We start from the raw sequence: 18,943 nt of genomic DNA, 5'->3' as shown, positions 1-18,943 counted from the left end.
GGCAGAGACCTTCAGAATAGAGGCCCGCCAGCCATATGCAGCACAGCCTTCCTAAGAGAGCGGACACAAGGCAAAACATAGTGGCAATGGGAGAACTGTCTGCGCAACGCTAACAGCTCCGAAGATGAATAAAATATCATGATAATGAACTACGAGCCCCTCAGCCGAAACGAGCCAGGACGAGCGAGGTCCTACCTCGTCCGCCTCCGAGTCGCGGACGGGCACAGACGGGCAGGACTCTGGCGCAGGGAAGGCGCTTCCGCTGCGCGTCACCGCTGCGCGCCTAGAGACGAGCTTTAAATAGCCAGCTCTCAGCGTGGCTGGAGGCAGGGACGCTCCAAGATGGCGTCCGCTACTCCCTGCCCTGCCCAACCCAAGATGTCGCTCCCCACCACAAACCTCCCCGGAACCGGACCTGCAAAAACTGCGGTGATCTTGCAACAATTTTAAAGTGCAGGTAAGGGACCGGAGCGCGTTATTAAAAACAGGGAAAACGCTAAAATAAATTAAATCAGATAGGAGAAAAACGGACTGTTTTAAAAATGTTCCAGAGCAGCGCTCTAGGAGCACGAGACAACCAGCGAGGCGCCGCTGCGACTCTCACCCGCAGGACTCCTTAGCCAGACTGCCCCCTCAGCAAGCTCGCCCTAAATAGCCAGCTCTCAGCGTGGCTGGAGGCAGGGATGCTCCAAGATGGCGTCCGCTACTCCCTGCCCTGCCCGACCCAAGATGTCGCTCCCCACCACAAACCTCCCCGGAACCGGACCCGCAAAAACTGCGGTGATCTTGCAACAATTTTAAAGTGCAGGTAAGGGACCGGAGCGCGTTATTAAAAACAGGGAAAACGCTAAAATAAATTAAATCAGATAGGAGAAAAACGGACTGTTTTGAAAATGTTCCAGAGCAGCGCTCTAGGCGCACGAGACAACCAGCGAGGCACCGCTGCGACTCTCACCCGCAGGACTCTTTAGCCAGACTGCCCCCTCAGCAAGCTCACCCTAAATAGCCAGCTCTCAGCGTGGCTGGAGGCAGGGACGCTCCAAGATGGCGTCCTCTACTCCCTTCCCTGCCCAACCCAAGATGTCGCTCCCCACCACAAACCTCCCCGGAACCGGACCCGCAAAAACTGCGGTGATCTTACAACAATTTTAAAGTGCAGGTAAGGGACCGGAGCGCATTATTAAAAACAGGGAAAACGCTAAAATAAATTAAATCTGATAGGAGAAAAACGGACTGTTTTAAAAATGTTCCAGAGCAGCGCTCTAGGCGCACGAGACAACCAGCGAGGCGCCGCTGCGACTCTCACCCGCAGGACTCCTTAGCCAGACTGCCCCCTCAGCAAGCTTGCCCTAAATAGCCAGTTCTCAACATGGCTGGAGGCAGGGACGCTCCAAGATGGCATCCGCTACTCTCTGCCCTGCCCAACCCAAGATGTCGCTCCCCACCACAAACCTCCCCGGAACCGGACCCGCAAAAACTGCGGTGATCTTGCAACAATTTTAAAGTGCAGGTAAGGGACCGGAGCGCGTTATTAAAAACAGGGAAAACGCTAAAATAAATTAAAACAGATAGGAGAAAAACGGACTATTTTAAAAATGTTCCAGAGCAGCGCTCTAGGCGCACGAGACAACCAGCGAGGCGCCGCTGCGACTCTCACCCACAGGGCTCCTTAGCCAGACTGCCCCCTCAGCAAGCTCGCCCTAAATAGCCAGCTCTCAGCGTGGCTGGAGGCAGGGACGCTCCAAGATGGCGTCCGCTACTCCCTGCCCTGCCCAACCCAAGATGTCGCTCCCCGCCACAAACCTCCCCGGACCCGCAAAAACTGCGGTGATCTTGCAACAATTTTAAAGTGCAGGTAAGGGACCGGAGCGCGTTATTAAAAACAGGGAAAACGCTAAAATAAATTAAAACAGATAGGAGAAAAACTGACTATTTTAAAAATGTTCCAGAGCAGCGCTCTAGGCGCACGAGACAACCTGCGAGGCGCCGCTGTGACTCTCACCCGCAGGACTCCTTAGCAAATAGGGTGGGAACTCTTGTAATAGGACGTTTTTTTTGTTGTGGGCTGGGACGTCAGGTTTGTGCAACTTGTTCCAGGGACGCAAGAACCTGCGTCTGGAAAACCGCGACTCCTGGCTCCTCGCTCACTCGCTCGCTCGCTTGTCTGGTTCGACAGGCTCGCTTCGCTCAGCTCTCCGCTGCTCTCTGCCGGACTAACTGCGCTCGAAAACGCCCCTTGGTGTCACCATCACTCCCGGCAGCCTCCACACACAGTCACAGAGCCACTCGCAGAATGCTCAGAACTACTCCCACCCTGCCCAAACCAGCTCCAAAAAATGGGCTCTGCACCCACCATAACAGACTGGACCCCCTCAGTAATACAGGGCAGTGTAGAAGAGAGTTCAGGGCAGTCATGGGTGACAAAACCTCACCCCACCAGCTGCTGTTGTTGCCTTACTCCCTTTGCCCCTATCGGAGGACGTAGTCCCTCTTCACCTCACCTCCTCCTTAGCCTCCGCCTTAGCTGCGCTGTCTCCGCAACAACGTCTTGCCTCCCAGCCTGTCTGCTCAGCTCCCAAGTACACCACAAGAGCCGTGGAACCATAGAACCCACCAAACCTGCCGCCAACCTCAGCACAGGTGATGCTGCGGCGCCACGGTGATGCGGCGGGGGCGGGGGCGGTCAGCCGAACAGCAGCCGTCCCCGCAACAAGTTGTGACAAGGCAGCAGCACCGGCACCGGCAGCGGGAGGTCCGGGTGGTCAGAAGGGGTCGGGAGGTCCGGGGAGTCCGTAAGCCGATGGCGGCACAGACTTGGCTTCCAGCGCGGCTCACAGCGTTTCAACCTTAAGGATGCTTCCTCTGCTAAGGATTCTACTAAATTCTGGGCACTGATCTAGTAGGGTGGAAACGGTGCAGCACCTGAACCAACCAATCATGTCTCTCCTTTTGAGTGATCTGATTATTTCAAATATATATCACGTTGGCTTCATGGCTCCAGTCGAGGGTATTTCCTTGTCCACCACCTTGGAGCAATGCCCTGCCAATGTTTGATCAATCTGACCTTTTAGAATCGTTCAATTCTATCAATAGATGTAGGGGCGTGGGTCTGGATGATTTAGAAGCATGGTCTAAATACACCCTCCGGAGCTGGCAGCACGGGGTAGGTCCTCCGCCGACAGAGCGCGAGCCTTCGTAACAACACGTTGTTTCAACGTGCTCTTCAGCTGCCACTAACTTTTAGTGTTTTCCTTGTAAATTGACTAAAACTCCGAGGGATGCTCCACGCTCATGGTGCTCCAGTAGCTGGTAAATTACAGGTCAATTTACCCCGTAACCAGTAACTAGTGTAGTTAATCAATGCTTTTCTGTTTTCTTTGGTCCTGAAGAATTGCCGCTAGATCCCACTCCTTGGGACTGTAAGGCAAGAAACATGTCGACCATATTGACCACATAAATACAACTACCCACCCCATTACTGTGGTTAGTTGCCATCACTCTTTTAATCAGGGTAGGAGGCAGGATTATCAAAGAAGTGGCCCTGACCACTGTCCTCTGTTTTAACTCACTGTTTACATACACACTACACTGTTACACTCTAGGGCCCCACACACGCACTAACCAAACGGCAAGGATAAAAAGTTCTCCACTAAAGAGCCCCCACTGAGGGTGCCCGTCAGGAATTGCACCGCCATCCTGACGAGGAGCACGCCCAATGATGAAGCATGACACCTAGCGGGCTGGGTGTGTGAGGGCATTATATCTGAAAGGAGGAATCCCTTTTCCTCCTTTTTGATCATTGAACACTATCCTTGTTCTTACATTGGTCACTTTATCCTTGTCCCTCTCAGGAACTGCATACCAATTTTGGTTGTTCTAAATACATCCTCATCCTCACTAATGCAAGTGCTAAGGGAGCACCCAAACCCGATTCTTGGATGGGTACTGTAGTGCTCCCAATTTATAAATAGGGCAACAGAAAGCAACCAGTGAATTATAGGCCGATACGTTTAATAGATTCCAAACAAAATGTTTTCAGCCATTATATGTTATCTAAAATCCAGGATTTGATTCATTCTAACAATGTTCTAAACCATCTCCAACCTGGGTTTAATAAAAGAATTGTCTTTCGCTTCCTGTTAATTTACTGGAAGACAGTAGTAAATGGCAGAGGCAACTGTAACACTGCCTTTGTTGATTTAAAATCTGCTTTTGACTTCGTCTCCTGTCCAAAACTATGACAAGTACTCAATAAATTGGGCATACCTCCTGGTATTCTGTTCATGGTTATATGACTGCACAAAAATAACTACACATAGGGCTCCCAGTTTTCCGTTTTTACTGATTTTACAGATAAATACAGAAAGAAAACAATTTTTTTCCTGTCTGTTTTTTTTAAAATACAGAATAATAGGGAAAATATGTCTTCTTTGGATGCTTTTTTCTAATGTCAATCATGAGTGCCAGGTCAGTAGAAGTACAGATTGAGAGGTAGGTGAGATGAAAAAAGACAATAGATTTCCTAATTAAGCCTAATTAAGTGCAGATCTACAGTTATTGATGCTATTCTACAATGCAAGTGATAACGCTAATGCACTGTATATACTGCTGAAACCTTTTGGACATTCAAATGTGAGTATACATTTATCAGTCAAATAAATGTGGAAAAATACCCATGGCAGCTTTATTTATACAGAAAACACAAAATAGAAATGGATAAATACAGACAAAATCTGCAAAAAATAAATATGGATGAATACAGACGGAAATGTAGAAAAAATAAATACCATAAAACCGGGAGCCCATTTGGGTACACGGGGCCAGCTGGCTGAAGAAATCACAGTTTCCAAAGTTGTTTAGCAGGGCTCCATACTAGCCCCTACCTTGTTCTCACTGTATCTAAATGATATTGCCACTTTTTATCTCAGACCCATACTGACACATCTACTCTAGCTAATGTGAAGACCCCTGTTCTCCTCTTTGCTGATGATAGTTCGCTTAGATCCAAGACGCTGAATGGCCTTTAAAAACCTTTGACCCGCTTTGACGAATTTTGCCATGTGCATTGGTTGGAAATTAATGCTACAAAAAACAAACTCATGTTTTTTTTTTTAAGTTTGATTTTATTGAATAAAGAGAGTCAAAGGCAGAAACAGAAAATGAAGAAACAATCCAAGATTAAAGAAATATGAAAATATCTCCTGTGAAACATATGCATAGTATATAACATGAAATAAATAACAACAATAATGCTAAATAAATAGCTAGGGCAAAATGTAAAACATTGTTAAATAATGAGAACATAAGAATAAAACAAATAACAATATGCAAGATAATAAAGCAAATAAGAGAAATCACAGTGGTTTTTGGACTTCAACAGTTTGAACTTGGGGAAGTGGTGGAGGTGGAGCAATCAAGGACAAATAGGTAGTGAGGGGGAGCCATAACAAATCTCGTTTGATTGCTAGGGAAATGGGAGGAACAAAATTAGTATCCAGCCGGTGATTAAAACATACTGCATTCCACCAAGCACGGAAAGAGACTTCAGTGGCTTGTTTCCAATTAGAGGTGATATGATGAAAAGCGATAGCTATTAAAAGATCTATTAGTTTATGTTGTTGCATAGAAGTGGTAAAAATAGGCGAAAGAGAGCCCAGAAAAATATTGGCAATAGAAAAAGGGGATTGAAATTTGAAAATTTTCTGGAGTTGGGACCAAACCAAAAGCCAAAATTGTGCAATGGGCGGGCATTCAAAAAGCATATGCTTTAAGTCAGCAGAAGGGCAAGGACAAGACCAACAAGTAGTGGGAGTGTTTGGGGAAAAGGACGATAGGGACAATGGAGTAAACAAAATACGATTATAAATAAAAAATAAGGTTTGAGTGGTGTTAGCAGCTCTAGAGGTACGATGAATTTTCGACCAAATTTTGTCCCACAAGGGGATTGACCAATTTTCAGAAAGGTCTTTTTCCCAAGTCAACTCAACTTTAGATTTATCTCTATTAACTGTGTGATGAAGTGATTTATAGAGAAAAGAGGCTGAAGGTGTGAGTTCTAGCGCATTAGATATAGGAATGAGAGTATCAGGGATATCATTAGTATTAGGAAGCGTAAGCAGGTATTGAGTTAGAACAGGGAGAAGCGAGTTATATTGCGCACGGGAAGAGGAAGGCAGAGAGAATTGTGTCTGAAGGTCCAGAAAGCAGAGAGGTTGGCTAGCGGAGACAAGTTGAGAAATCCATTTGAGACCCTGGGAGTGCCAGGACTTGCAAAAAAGAGAGCGATTCCGAATTTTAAGGTGGTGATTATGCCAAATAGGTAGGGCGTGAATGGAAGAAAGAGATGGATAGGAAGAGGCCAAATACGGGGTAAGGAGATTTCGAGAATGTGTGATAGCAGGGGTACGGAAGGAAGCCACGTTAGCAGAGAAAGAAAGTATCTCACGAAATTCAAAAGGCGAAAGAAAAGAAGATCCTAATTTAAGCCAGAGAGGAGGGTAAAAGGGAATATCCTGTGAAAGCCAGTGCATAGCCTGTTTTAAAGAGAAAGCTTTATGGTAAGTTCGGAAATTTAATCCCTCCTGTCGATTTATCTTTTTTCAGAACGGCAGCAGCAATCCGAGATTTTTTACCTTTCCACAAAAATTTAAGTAAGAGGGAATCAACTGCTTTGAAGTAGTAGGCAGGAATCTGAATAGGGATCATGGAGATAGTCTAAAGCACAAGGGGAGCTAACATCATTTTAATAGAGTCCAGACGTCCCCACCAGGAGAGAAAGAGCTGGTTCCAACGATCAATGGCTGTAGTTAATTTTTTAGTAATATAGTCAAAATTAAGCTTCAGTGTGTCCGACAAATGAGGAGGAAACAAGATCCCTAAGTAGTAAATTTTAATCGGCTGCCAAGAGAAACCCGTACAATCAAAAAGATGTTTTTGACAAAGAGAATTTAAGGGTAAAATCTCGCATTTATCAATATTAAGACGATAACCGGAAACTTTGGAGAAGGAAGAGACTTAGTTCATGAAGAAAGGAAGAGAAGACTGCGGGTTGGAACAATATAAGAGAATATCGTCCGCATAAACTAATAATTTAACTTGTTGAGAACCAAAGTGGAAACCAGAGATATTATCATCGAGTCTGATTTTCGTCAAAAAGGGTTCTAAAGCTAAAACAAATAATAAGGGGGATAAGGGGCAACCCTGTCGCACACCAAGTTGTAGTGGGAAATAATCTGACACCATACCATTTGCAAAGATTGAGGCATGGGGACTTAAATAGAGTAAAGAAATAAGAGAAATGAATTTAGTAGAAAAACCTACCCATGTGAGAGCCTGAAACATAAAATCCATCCTACCCTGTCAAAAGCTTTCTCAGCGTCAAGGGAAATGGCTGCTAAGGGGTAAGAGAGTGAGGGAACTTTACTCAAGATGTTAAAAAAGACACAAGAATTATCCGAGGAGAGTCGACCCTTAACAAAGCCTGACTGCTCTGGACCAATTAAATCCGGTAAAAGGGGATCAAGACGGAGAGCCAAGCTTTTAGCGAATATTTTATAATCTGTATTTACTAAAGAGATGGAGCGATATTTTTTGCACAAAGTGTGATCTTTGTCTTCTTTGGGGATTAAGCAAATTAGGGCTTCCTGAAAGGTTCCACGGGAGGAGCCAGAGTCTGAAAAGGATCGGAACAACAAAAGGAGTTTTGGGAGAAGAAGTGAGGAACAATGATTGTAAAACTCAATGGTGAAGCCATCCGGACCAGGGACGCAAAACTGAGACAGCATGGGAAATTTCAGAAAGTGAGATATCTGAGTCAAGGGATTGAAAGTCAATATGGGAAGAGAGAGGAGAAGGGATGTTCTGGAAATAGGAGAGAATATCCGCCGAGTCAGGGCAAGATTCAGGAGTATATACATTTTTATAGAACGAAACAAATTCATTTAGTATGTCTTTATCTTTAAACAAAGATGTACCAGCAGGACCTTGGATAGAGTCAATCTTCGTCCTATCTTTGTGTTTCTTAAGATAATTAGCCAATAACTTCCCCATTTTATTTTGCCCCCCATAATAGCGAGAGTTGCATTTCAGTAAAGTATTGGAGGCAGCATTTGTAGTGAACTTGTTAAAAGCAAATTTAGCCTCAATAAGTTCCCGAAGAGAGGATTCTGAATTAGAACTATAATAAGCGTATTCCAATTTTTTTATATTAGTCAAAAGTTGAGCCGACTTGGACATTGATTGTTTTTTCTTTTGGGAAACAAAGTCAATAATAAAACCTCTAGCTGCAGACTTAAAAGCATCCCATATCATCACAAAGGGAGAATCCGAAGTCTGATTAAGTGTAAAAAATTCAGCAGCAAAATCATGAAATTTAGAGCAAAAGGAAGGGCCAATAAGCAAGGAATTATTAAATCTCCAGCGACCAGATTGGGGGGAAAAGGGAATGAGGTCAATATCAACAAAAACGGGAGCATGGTCAGAAATTAAAATCGAACCAATATCCGAATGGAGGGCAAGTTGAGCCAAGGGTTTACTGAGAAAAAGAAAATCAATACGGACTGGGAGTGGTGAGTTGGGGAGTAGAAAGTGTATTCTCTGAGGTCGGGATTACAAAGCCTCCAAATATCAACTAGAGCATTGTTTTGGATAGAGGCAGTGAATTGGGAATGCATTTTGGAGGCAATAAATTTAACTTTGGAGTTTCTGTCTAGAATGGGATCAAAAACCTGGTTGCAGTCACCACCAAAAATAACATATTTCTCATCAAGAGTGGCCAACTTGACTGAAATAGCAGGCCAAAACGACTTATCAACACCAGTGGGAGCATAAACATTGAAAATAACTACAGGTATTCTATCAATAGTTAAGTTAACAAGAACCCAACGCCCTTCAACATCACATTCCTGAGAAACAATAGAAATATTCAAATTTTTATGACATAAAATTACAGCTCCGTTTTTCTTACCCAAGGCCGGGGAATGAAAAACATGACCCACCCAGCAACGTTTGAGCTTCAAGGCCTCAGCTTCCGAAAGGTGGGATTCTTGCAAGATGGCAACATCAGTTTTGAGTCTTGCAAGATGTGTTAAAACTCGTTGTCGTTTAATAGGATTATTTAAACCTTTAACATTCAAAGTAACTACTCGGAATTGAAACTAAGAAAGTAATGATACTCAAAATGTAGTGAAGGTAGAAAAGAGAAAAAATTGAAAGAAATAATATACGAGATGTATCCAAGTATAGAAGCAAGTAAGAAGATACAATTCAAGGAATAAGAAGAAGTCCAGAGAGAAGAGAAAAAGAAATAGAGGAAAGAAGGAAGGCAAGACATAGAAGAATAAGAGAAAGTGGACAGAAAAGAGCAAAAAGAAACAAATAAAAACATACCAACAGATACAGAACAAGGAATGGGGGCGACGGTGCCGGAAGATGACGACATCAAGAGCGAGACAGACGCCACCAAACAACCGAAAAATCCATCCAATAATACAACGTAAGGAGAACACCGGGATGTAAAAGGAGGAACAATCTGTGGAAAAAATCAGGAAAATACATATGGTTAATATAGAACAAGACAAAATGAGACAAAAACAATATCAGCGAATATCAAGGGAAAATAACGATGACATGATGAAAACAACAACAAGAGACTGGAAATAGAACTAAAGAACAAATTAGGTGATTAAACAGCTCTTGCAGTGTCCATGTCTTCAGCTCCATGTCGACGAAGAAATTCTTGTAGGACAAGTGGGTCTTCAAATGTCGTGGTCTTATCCTTGTAGGTCACTTTGACGAGAGAAGGATGAAGTAAGCCAAACCTGGCATTTAGAGCTCGTAACTGTGGTAGCCACATCTTGGGAAAGGTAGAGATGGTGACCTTCCCAGACAATTTGCTTTTTAGATTTGGCTGCTGATAAAACTTGGAGAAGGTCAGTGTATTGCAAAAAGAGCATGATAACCGCACGAGGCTTGGCAGAGATCTTTGGACCCAGTCTATGCGCACGTTGAATGTTGAAATTGGAGGTAGGAGGAAGATCCAACATTTTTGGCAAAAAAGATTGAAAAAATGTAGTAGGATTATATCCCTCAATATGTTCAGGAAGTCCATAAATTCGGAGATTATTCCTGCGATTTCTATTTTCCAAATCCTCCGTCTGCCTCCTCAGGAGAGATATGTCTTTTTCTAAAACAGATAACCGAGAACAGGAAGTCTGAAGTGTTTCCATTGACTGTTCCACCAGGAGGACACGAGATTCCAGAGAGGACCACTTATCGTGAAGAAACTGTAGGGTCTTTGTGGTTTCAACCATGAATGGTTTAAGTGCACGAATTTCCTCAAGAATAAGATCCATTGAGGCATTATGATAAACCGTACCTGGGGAAGGGGGATCTTTCTTTAGACGTTTCGACGATGCAGCTTGAGGTAATTTGCTTGAAGAAGCTGTTTCCGGGATCGCCCCAGGAGTTAAATCTGGTTTCTGAGACAGCTGTTCATCCATGTCAGGAATCGCAGAATCAGAGTCTGAGGAAGCACGTGGGAAAGTAGGCGTAGAAAGCTTGAGGTTATGCAGTTTCCCCATAAAGGCACGTGAAACCAGAAACAAAGTCACAGGCTCTCAATAGAATTTGTGCAAAAAGTTGTCAAACAAACAACCTGGTAGTCATAAAGCAATGAAAGTTATATATAGGAAGCCGAAAAAGTCCAATAAGGAAGAAGAACAGTCAGTCAGGTGAAGAGGGCGAATCCATGCAAGCGACAAAATGGCGGACCAGAAGATATGATGTGACGTAGTTCTCACACAGTTGATATGAGTACTTCATAAAGGCACAATATTACGGCAAGAGAAGGAGGCAGGCGACAGGAGGAATGCAGAGATATGAAAAATCGGCATTACGCTGCAAAAATTGTCACAAACGGAGCTTGTGAAGTAAGGAGGAAAAAACTAAATGGCGGCCGCAATGAAAACGGCCCGATTTCGGCAAAAACTACAGCATATCGGCAAAATGAAGAGGTAAGGAGCAGAGCAACAGGCTCACCTCATGTTCCCCTAAGTGCAGCTGGACTCCGTCTGGGAAAACTCCTGGCGAAAACGGGACAAAATTGCTGTTATCGGCTTTCGGAAAGCGGAGAATCGCCGCTAAGCCGCCATCTTGTGCGGCGCTCAAGCCACGCCCCCAAACTCATGTTTTTAACCAGCATAAATCGCACAAAGGGAGTTTAATAATGGGGGGATTTCCTCTAGAGAAGGTGGACTCCTTTGCCGAGCTGGGTGTCACATTTTCTAATAAAATAACTTAGGTGTGAAAGGGATTAAAGGCAGAACTTGGTTGCACCCATTATTGTTTAGGAAGAGATTATGGTCCACACCAGAGCTAGCCCTACAGGATGTTATGCAGGCAGATTGCTTTAACAAAATCCCCTAGCTCCAACACATTAAAAGGTTGCTTACCACCAGTGGTCTGGTTGACGTTAACGAGACCCCGCACGGTGGTCATATCACCTCAAAAGAGTGTCTAAAAAGCTTTTTTGGACAAAAATCATGGCTAAGGCATGAGGTTTCTTGACTTCAAGCCTTCTTGTGTTTTTGAGAAGTTTTGGGACTTTATCCCTGAGCCGTTGGATAGAAAGTTGTACTTTCAATTTAGAGTGGGATTGTTATGGTTGAAATGTTTACCTCCAAATGGCTGCCATTGGAATCTTCGGTCTGCCTATCGTGCAACCTCTTCAAGGAAACTATTCCCCACATCCTCTTTGTTTGTTCTGCATGTACTCGAGTAAATTCCCATAGGCTATCACGAATTTGTAGGCGGCTAGGTACATGAAGTCACTGTATCACCCTTTGTATACTCAGGACTGGTTGATGGCTATTATACGTTGCCAAATACTTGGACGCAATGTGGTTTGTTTGAAGGAAGACTCTCTCCCCTTGAAGGAAGGCTCTCTCCCCTCGAACGGGACAGTACACAATTACTGTCAACCGGCTGATACACATCTGTGCCTATTGCCAATTGCTCTAGCTGCTCTCATATTTTCTACATTCTCCTCGTTATATTGTACAGTACATTATGCTGTTTCAGATTGTTTTTAGGTCTCGCTGAACCAGCGTGCATGCCCTGTCAGCGAGACATTTAGTAAGCGGGTTTCAAAAGTGGTACCCACAACAGGCTTGCAGGCAACCAGCTTGCTAGAAGGCGCACACGCTAGCGCGACGTGACCAGCACTTTTTACCGTCACGCACATGCGCACCACTCGCATCACCAACCGAGATTACTTTCACTTTTGCGGCACCGCGATTAGTTTCACTTTCGCAGCGCCACGATGTAATGCTGCTCAACTCCTTATATCCCGTTTATATGCCTTATTTCTATGTGTTATTTTCATTAAAATGCTTGTAAGATATACCGTCTCAAGAGAGCCACACTATTTTTGAACTCTTAAAAAACGCTCCTGCGTGATCACATGGTCCTCCCCCGGCTCATGTGATCTGTAATTAAATATGGTACTTTCTGGAAAGACAGTACCGACCGCAGGGACGTCTTCCTATGCCTATCACCTTTACTCCACTGGACCGGCTTAGTGACTGTAGACGGTACATATTCTTCCGTTTCAGCAATCAGTTTTTCATGTTGCAGTTCCCGCAACTGCTTGTATTACCTTGGTGTGCTTTAAACAGTTTCAAACCATTGACAAATCACTGATAAGGCATGCATCATCACAGGCCATGTATGACGTTGTGAAATGTCTTTATGTCAGTAGGTAAAAACTTTTGTATACTCATTGAACTACATGTGCATCCAGTACAACATTGATAAACTGCAACTTTGGCAGTTACACATTTTTGCAATTCGACCGTATAATTTAACAAAGTTTACACTCCAGTTAAAGACCAATTTATTGTATACTGATAATCATGTGCGAAACAACGTAGTAAAATGTATACTTTGTTCCAATCCTACCTTCTTGGAGAGCGAAGGATCTTTTTGTACCAAAAAATCCCGTGGATGGCTGAACTATTTTTGTAAATTGTTTCTGCCTGGCAAACTACAGTCAAAGATATTCCGAATTGTCTAAATTGGATCCACAAGGGTAGCTTTGGTCAAACGGGAACATAAACATCCCCACCATTGTCAATTGTGTGAAAGCGCGACTGCTTTCTCAACGCTGAGCACTGCACACTCAGCTTCTCAATGAAAGGCGACTCCCTTCCCATTCCTCCCCTCCTACTTTTTGCCGGAGTGAATTGTGTGAACGCGATAACTGCTTCCGGTGATGTTGAGCTTACACCCACTGGGTCTGTAAATGTCGGTAAAGGAAAAACAAGCATTGGCATAGCAAATAGGTCTCGCCTTTGGGACCTTATAAGTGTTTAGCCATGCAACAGCTAATGTTGTTGCACCAAGGATATTGTGCTGCATAACTAAATACTTAGAAGGTCCCAAAGACGAGACCTATTGGCTATGCCAATGCTTGTTACATATTGTTTCAGCTATGAAGTAGTGCATTCATGCACTTATCACTGTTTTATTATGAATATTATTATTGTATCTATTTATTATGTATTTTAATTGTATTTTCTGCATACTTTAAGCCTTGGCTGCCGAAATAAAGTTATTTTGACTTGACTTGAAATTACCAAAATTATCCAAGATTGCTTTGTTTATAAAAATTTTGCAAAGGCCTAATATAATCATAATGAATAGGTAGAAAGAATGTTTTTTCTGAATTCACCAGGATTGCTAGGCTCTACATTTCACTTACTCCGCACCTGAAATTGTGGACCACTTGAAATTAAAATTGATGTAACCATTAAAGTGACTTTTGGTCTACTTTAAAAGAATAGAACGCTGAGTAACCTCTCTTAATTGTAAACATGAGTGTTTGAACTTAGCCTCTCTTTACAAGCAGCAAGATTTTTAATGAGGAGCTTCTGGGGCCGGAATGAATAATTCAGTCAAGTATCTCCCGATAAAGATTTGACCCATAGGAAATAATGTCCATGGAATCGGGAATTACCAAGTTCGTTTCCACTGGCTATCATTGATTTCGGGATCATTTCCACTCAGATTTAAACCTGCTTTGAGCAGCTGGCATACATTTTGCATGGGGTCATAGCATGTCCCGAGTTGGGGATTAGGAGGGTGTGAGAGGTAACACTCCTGCGATGCTGGTGTTGCAGGGGTCCGGTTCCTCAGCATGCATCCCTTACCTTATTTTGCTTGTAATCTGGTGGGGTACCATTTACACCAGATGTTTGATGGGGTGCGAGTGTTTTGCATCAGAAGAAGCATCTCACTCTCTATATAGTTGAAACATACAGTGCCAAGTACTTTTATATTCTTAATATGTGCCATAAGACTCTATCAGGTTCTTTTTATATTGGCTTTTCGTACGTGCCCTATTAGCCCACAAGAGCATCAGAGCAGCTTAAAAGGCAAGCGAGTGAATTGTTGCAAGGACCGTTGTAAATACAACGACAATAGACAATAGTGTAATACAAAGACACTCAAATACATGCACATACCATCACACGCACAGACATAAGCGCACATACAGAAACATCTGCTCGCACAAACATAAGCACACATAGAATCACATGCTCTAATACAAAAACACCCAAATACATGTCCACACCATCACACGCACAGACATGCACAAGCACACAGAAAAGTGAACATTGTATTTCATACACACACAGGCACACACACACACGTGCGTCCGCACACACCTCCTCATACACGCACAGACGCACACACAAACGCACAGTATGCTGCTTACTTAGGTGCTTCAAGGTCGGCTTGGGCGGTGTGGAAGAAAACCACTCACCCTGGACACATTCTAGCTCCATCGTCATCTCTTTTTGCTTGGAGTTGGCTGAAAGTGGAACGCAGCACTTATAAAGTTGTAAATAGTACTACTAATATTAACCAAGCACTTGCAAAGGCAGTAGGTCAGGTCTTAGAAAGCTGGTATGACAGATTTAGTTTTTTTATTTCAAGTGTATGCCACAAAATAAATAAAAATAAAAAGATTACATGCTACCACCTAAGCCACATGCTTGCAATACATTTTTTAATTAAAAAACATCCATAGCAGATACAGGTACTGTAACAGCGTGGTTGCTTCCTGGCAGGCACTTGCAGTTGGCACTTGACCAAAGCACTAAGAACAGATTAAATTTAGGTTCAATGCACGTCACAGAAAATGTGAATCTTATTGGTGCAAAGAAAATGTACTAATGGCTTTGAATTACTCTAACCTGAAGACATATCCTACACAAACAAGGATGATCAACATAACAAATATGATAAAGAATAGAAAGAAAAAAAAGAATTGGCAAAGCTGGCCCACTAGCCATAACAGTGAGGGAACTTCTTTTTTACGCAGTTTTGCACACTTGACAAGAGAAAATGCAGTGCCATCGCTCGCAGGGAAGAGAACCAATTTCTGAAGTGGTCTCACGTCACCCAATGCTCCATACTTCATTATGTGGTAGGTGGAAGTAAAATGCGAATGACAATTTCATTCAAGAGACCAGAAAGAGATGACCCCGCTTCTCTCTCTCTGCAATATCCAAGAGAGGGACATATTTGAGAGTACCCTTACTGCCTCATTTCACAGAAACAATGTCTGCTCAATTTAAATACCTCTATTCTGGCTCTTGCCTAATTATTATCTAATTTCAGAAACAACGAGGAGAGTTCTATAAATAATAGAAACACTGGCACCTCATCGACACCTACACTGAATGCATAGAGCATTTGCTTGAAAGAAATGCTGTGGAATTTAACAGAATGTTTCAAGAATGGCAATTTGCTGAAATCCAATGAATGATGGCAGATGAGGAATCGCAAATACAACCTCAGAATACACGTAGCACCTGCTGCCAATTAGCTAACCTTCCAGCTTCTAAATTGGGTGGGTGGAGAACTGAAGTTAGGGGCACCCGGGGTTACAGAGCACCTGTTTAGATCAGTCGCATCTGCTTGCCGCGCTAAGAAGGCGGGAGCCAATAAGATGTTTAGTTGATAATCAGGCTGAGAAGAGACACTGCAAGCCTGCGCTGTTCTGCAATGGTGTAAAAAAAATACTCCTAGCCAATTTCGCATTTTTCTAATAAAACACATGCTGCATTTATAATGACTACGAATTGAAACCAGGCAGCCCCAGGGGTCCAGCAGCTGTAGGTTGAGTCTTTGTGGGTTGTAACGAAGGCCTGATGCACAAATTATAATTGGAGCCCCATTTCCAAGGAACATTCCAGAGCTGGTCGAGCTCAGACATTCATCAGCACATACATCCTGGCATGAGAAGAGAAAACTTCAGTGCAAGCCTTTTGGATCGTCGCTGTGGCGTAGAAATGGTATCATGGACCGTAATGCTAGAAGGTTAATTGGCCAATTTTATTTTAGCAAATTCAGCCGGCCCCTCATATCTCGGTTTCCGGGTGTCACTCCACCTGCTGCACTATCGATAGCTGCAAAAAACACAGTTGATGGACAGGATGTAGAACAATGTCGTACATTCACCCCAGTACAAGGATCTGGGCCTAAATCCATCGTTTTTTTGCACTCCACACCACCCTGGGTTAGACACTGGCTATATGCAAATCAGCTCTGACCCTGTGCCTCATGGGAACAGTCCAGTCCGAACTACCAAGCCATGTCTTTCCCAGACCGGAATCAAGCATCCAAGGACCGGTTTCTGGCTATCAGCCTTCATCGATGGTTGCAACGATGGATTTAGGCCCAGATCCTTGTACAGGGGTGAATGTATGACATTGTTCTACATTCTGTCCATCAACTGTGTTTTTTGCAATTTTCACCCCGAGTGGGCTGGGTATGCTCAGACGTGAGTCCCAGGCTCTCCACACCACTGGAGTCAAGCTATCCAGGCTGATAAAGGCTGATAGCCAGAAACCGGTCCTTGAATGCTTGATTCCGGTCTGGGAAAGACATGGCTTGGTAGTTCGGACTGGACTGTTCCCATGAGGCACAGGGTCAGAGCTGATTTGCATATAGCCAGTGTCTAACCCAGGGAGGTGTGGAGTGCAAAAAAACGATGGATTTAGGCCCAGATCCTTGTACTGGGGTGAATGTATGACATTGTTCTACATTCTGTCCATCAACTGTGTTTTTTGCAATTTTCACCCCGAGTGGGCTGGGTATGCTCAGACGTGAGTCCCAGGCTCTCCACACCACTGGAGTCAAGCTATCCAGGCTGATGAAGGCTGATAGCCAGAAACCGGTCCTTGAATGCTTGATTCCGGTCTGGGAAAGACATGGCTTGGTAGTTCGGACTGGACTGTTCCCATGAGGCACAGGGTCAGAGCTGATTTGCATATAGCCAGTGTCTAACCCAGGGAGGTGTGGAGTGCAAAAAAAACGATGGATTTAGGCCCAGATCCTTGTACTGGGGTGAATGTATGACATTGTTTTACATTCTGTCCATCAACTGTGTTTTTTGCAATTTTCACCCCGAGTGGGCTGGGTATGCTCAGACGTGAGTCCCAGGCTCTCCACACCACTGGAGTCAAGCTATCCAGGCTGATGAAGGCTGATAGCCTGAAACCGGTCCTTGAATGCTTGATTCCCGTCTGGGAAAGACATGGCTTGGTAGTTCGGACTGGACTGTTCCCATGAGGCACAGGGTCAGAGCTGATTTGCATATAGCCAGTGTCTAACCCAGGGAGGTGTGGAGTGCAAAAAAACGATGGATTTAGGCCCAGATCCTTGTACTGGGTGAATGTATGACATTGTTCTACATTCTGTCCATCAACTGTGTTTTTTGCAATTTTCACCCCGAGTGGGCTGGGTATGCTCAGACGTGAGTCCCAGGCTCTCCACACCACTGGAGTCAAGCTATCCAGGCTGATGAAGGCTGATAGCCAGAAACCGGTCCTTGAATGCTTGATTCCGGTCTGGGAAAGACATGGCTTGGTAGTTCGGACTGGACTGTTCCCATGAGGCACAGGGTCAGAGCTGATTTGCATATAGCCAGTGTCTAACCCAGGGAGGTGTGGAGTGCAAAAAAACGATGGATTTAGGCCCAGATCCTTGTACTGGGGTGAATGTATGACATTGTTTTACATTCTGTCCATCAACTGTGTTTTTTGCAATTTTCACCCCGAGTGGGCTGGGTATGCTCAGACGTGAGTCCCAGGCTCTCCACACCACTGGAGTCAAGCTATCCAGGCTGATGAAGGCTGATAGCCAGAAACCGGTCCTTGAATGCTTGATTCCCGTCTGGGAAAGACATGGCTTGGTAGTTCGGACTGGACTGTTCCCATGAGGCACAGGGTCAGAGCTGATTTGCATATAGCCAGTGTCTAACCCAGGGAGGTGTGGAGTGCAAAAAAACGATGGATTTAGGCCCAGATCCTTGTACTGGGGTGAATGTATGACATTGTTCTACATTCTGTCCATCAACTGTGTTTTTTGCAATTTTCACCCCGAGTGGGCTGGGTATGCTCAGACGTGAGTCCCAGGCTCTCCACACCACTGGAGTCAAGCTATCCAGGCTGATGAAGGCTGATAGCCAGAAACCGGTCCTTGAATGCTTGATTCCGGTCTGGGAAAGACATGGCTTGGTAGTTCGGACTGGACTGTTCCCATGAGGCACAGGGTCAGAGCTGATTTGCATATAGCCAGTGTCTAACCCAGGGAGGTGTGGAGTGCAAAAAAACGATGGATTTAGGCCCAGATCCTTGTACTGGGGTGAATGTATGACATTGTTCTACATTCTGTCCATCAACTGTGATTTTTGCAATTTTCACCCCGAGTGGGCTGGGTATGCTCAGATGTGAGTCCCAGGCCCTCCACACCACTGGAGTCAAGCTATCCAGGCTGATGAAGGCTGATAGCCAGAAACCGGTCCTTAAATGCTTGATTCCGGTCTGGGAAAGACATGGCTTGGTAGTTCGGACTGGACTGTTCCCATGAGGCA

The sequence above is a fragment of the Lissotriton helveticus genome, chromosome 11 (genome assembly GCF_964261635.1).
Source record: "Lissotriton helveticus chromosome 11, aLisHel1.1, whole genome shotgun sequence".
NCBI lineage: Eukaryota > Metazoa > Chordata > Amphibia > Caudata > Salamandridae > Lissotriton > Lissotriton helveticus.
The sequence above is the reverse complement of the archived record's forward strand: the minus strand, read 5'-3'. Positions refer to the sequence as shown.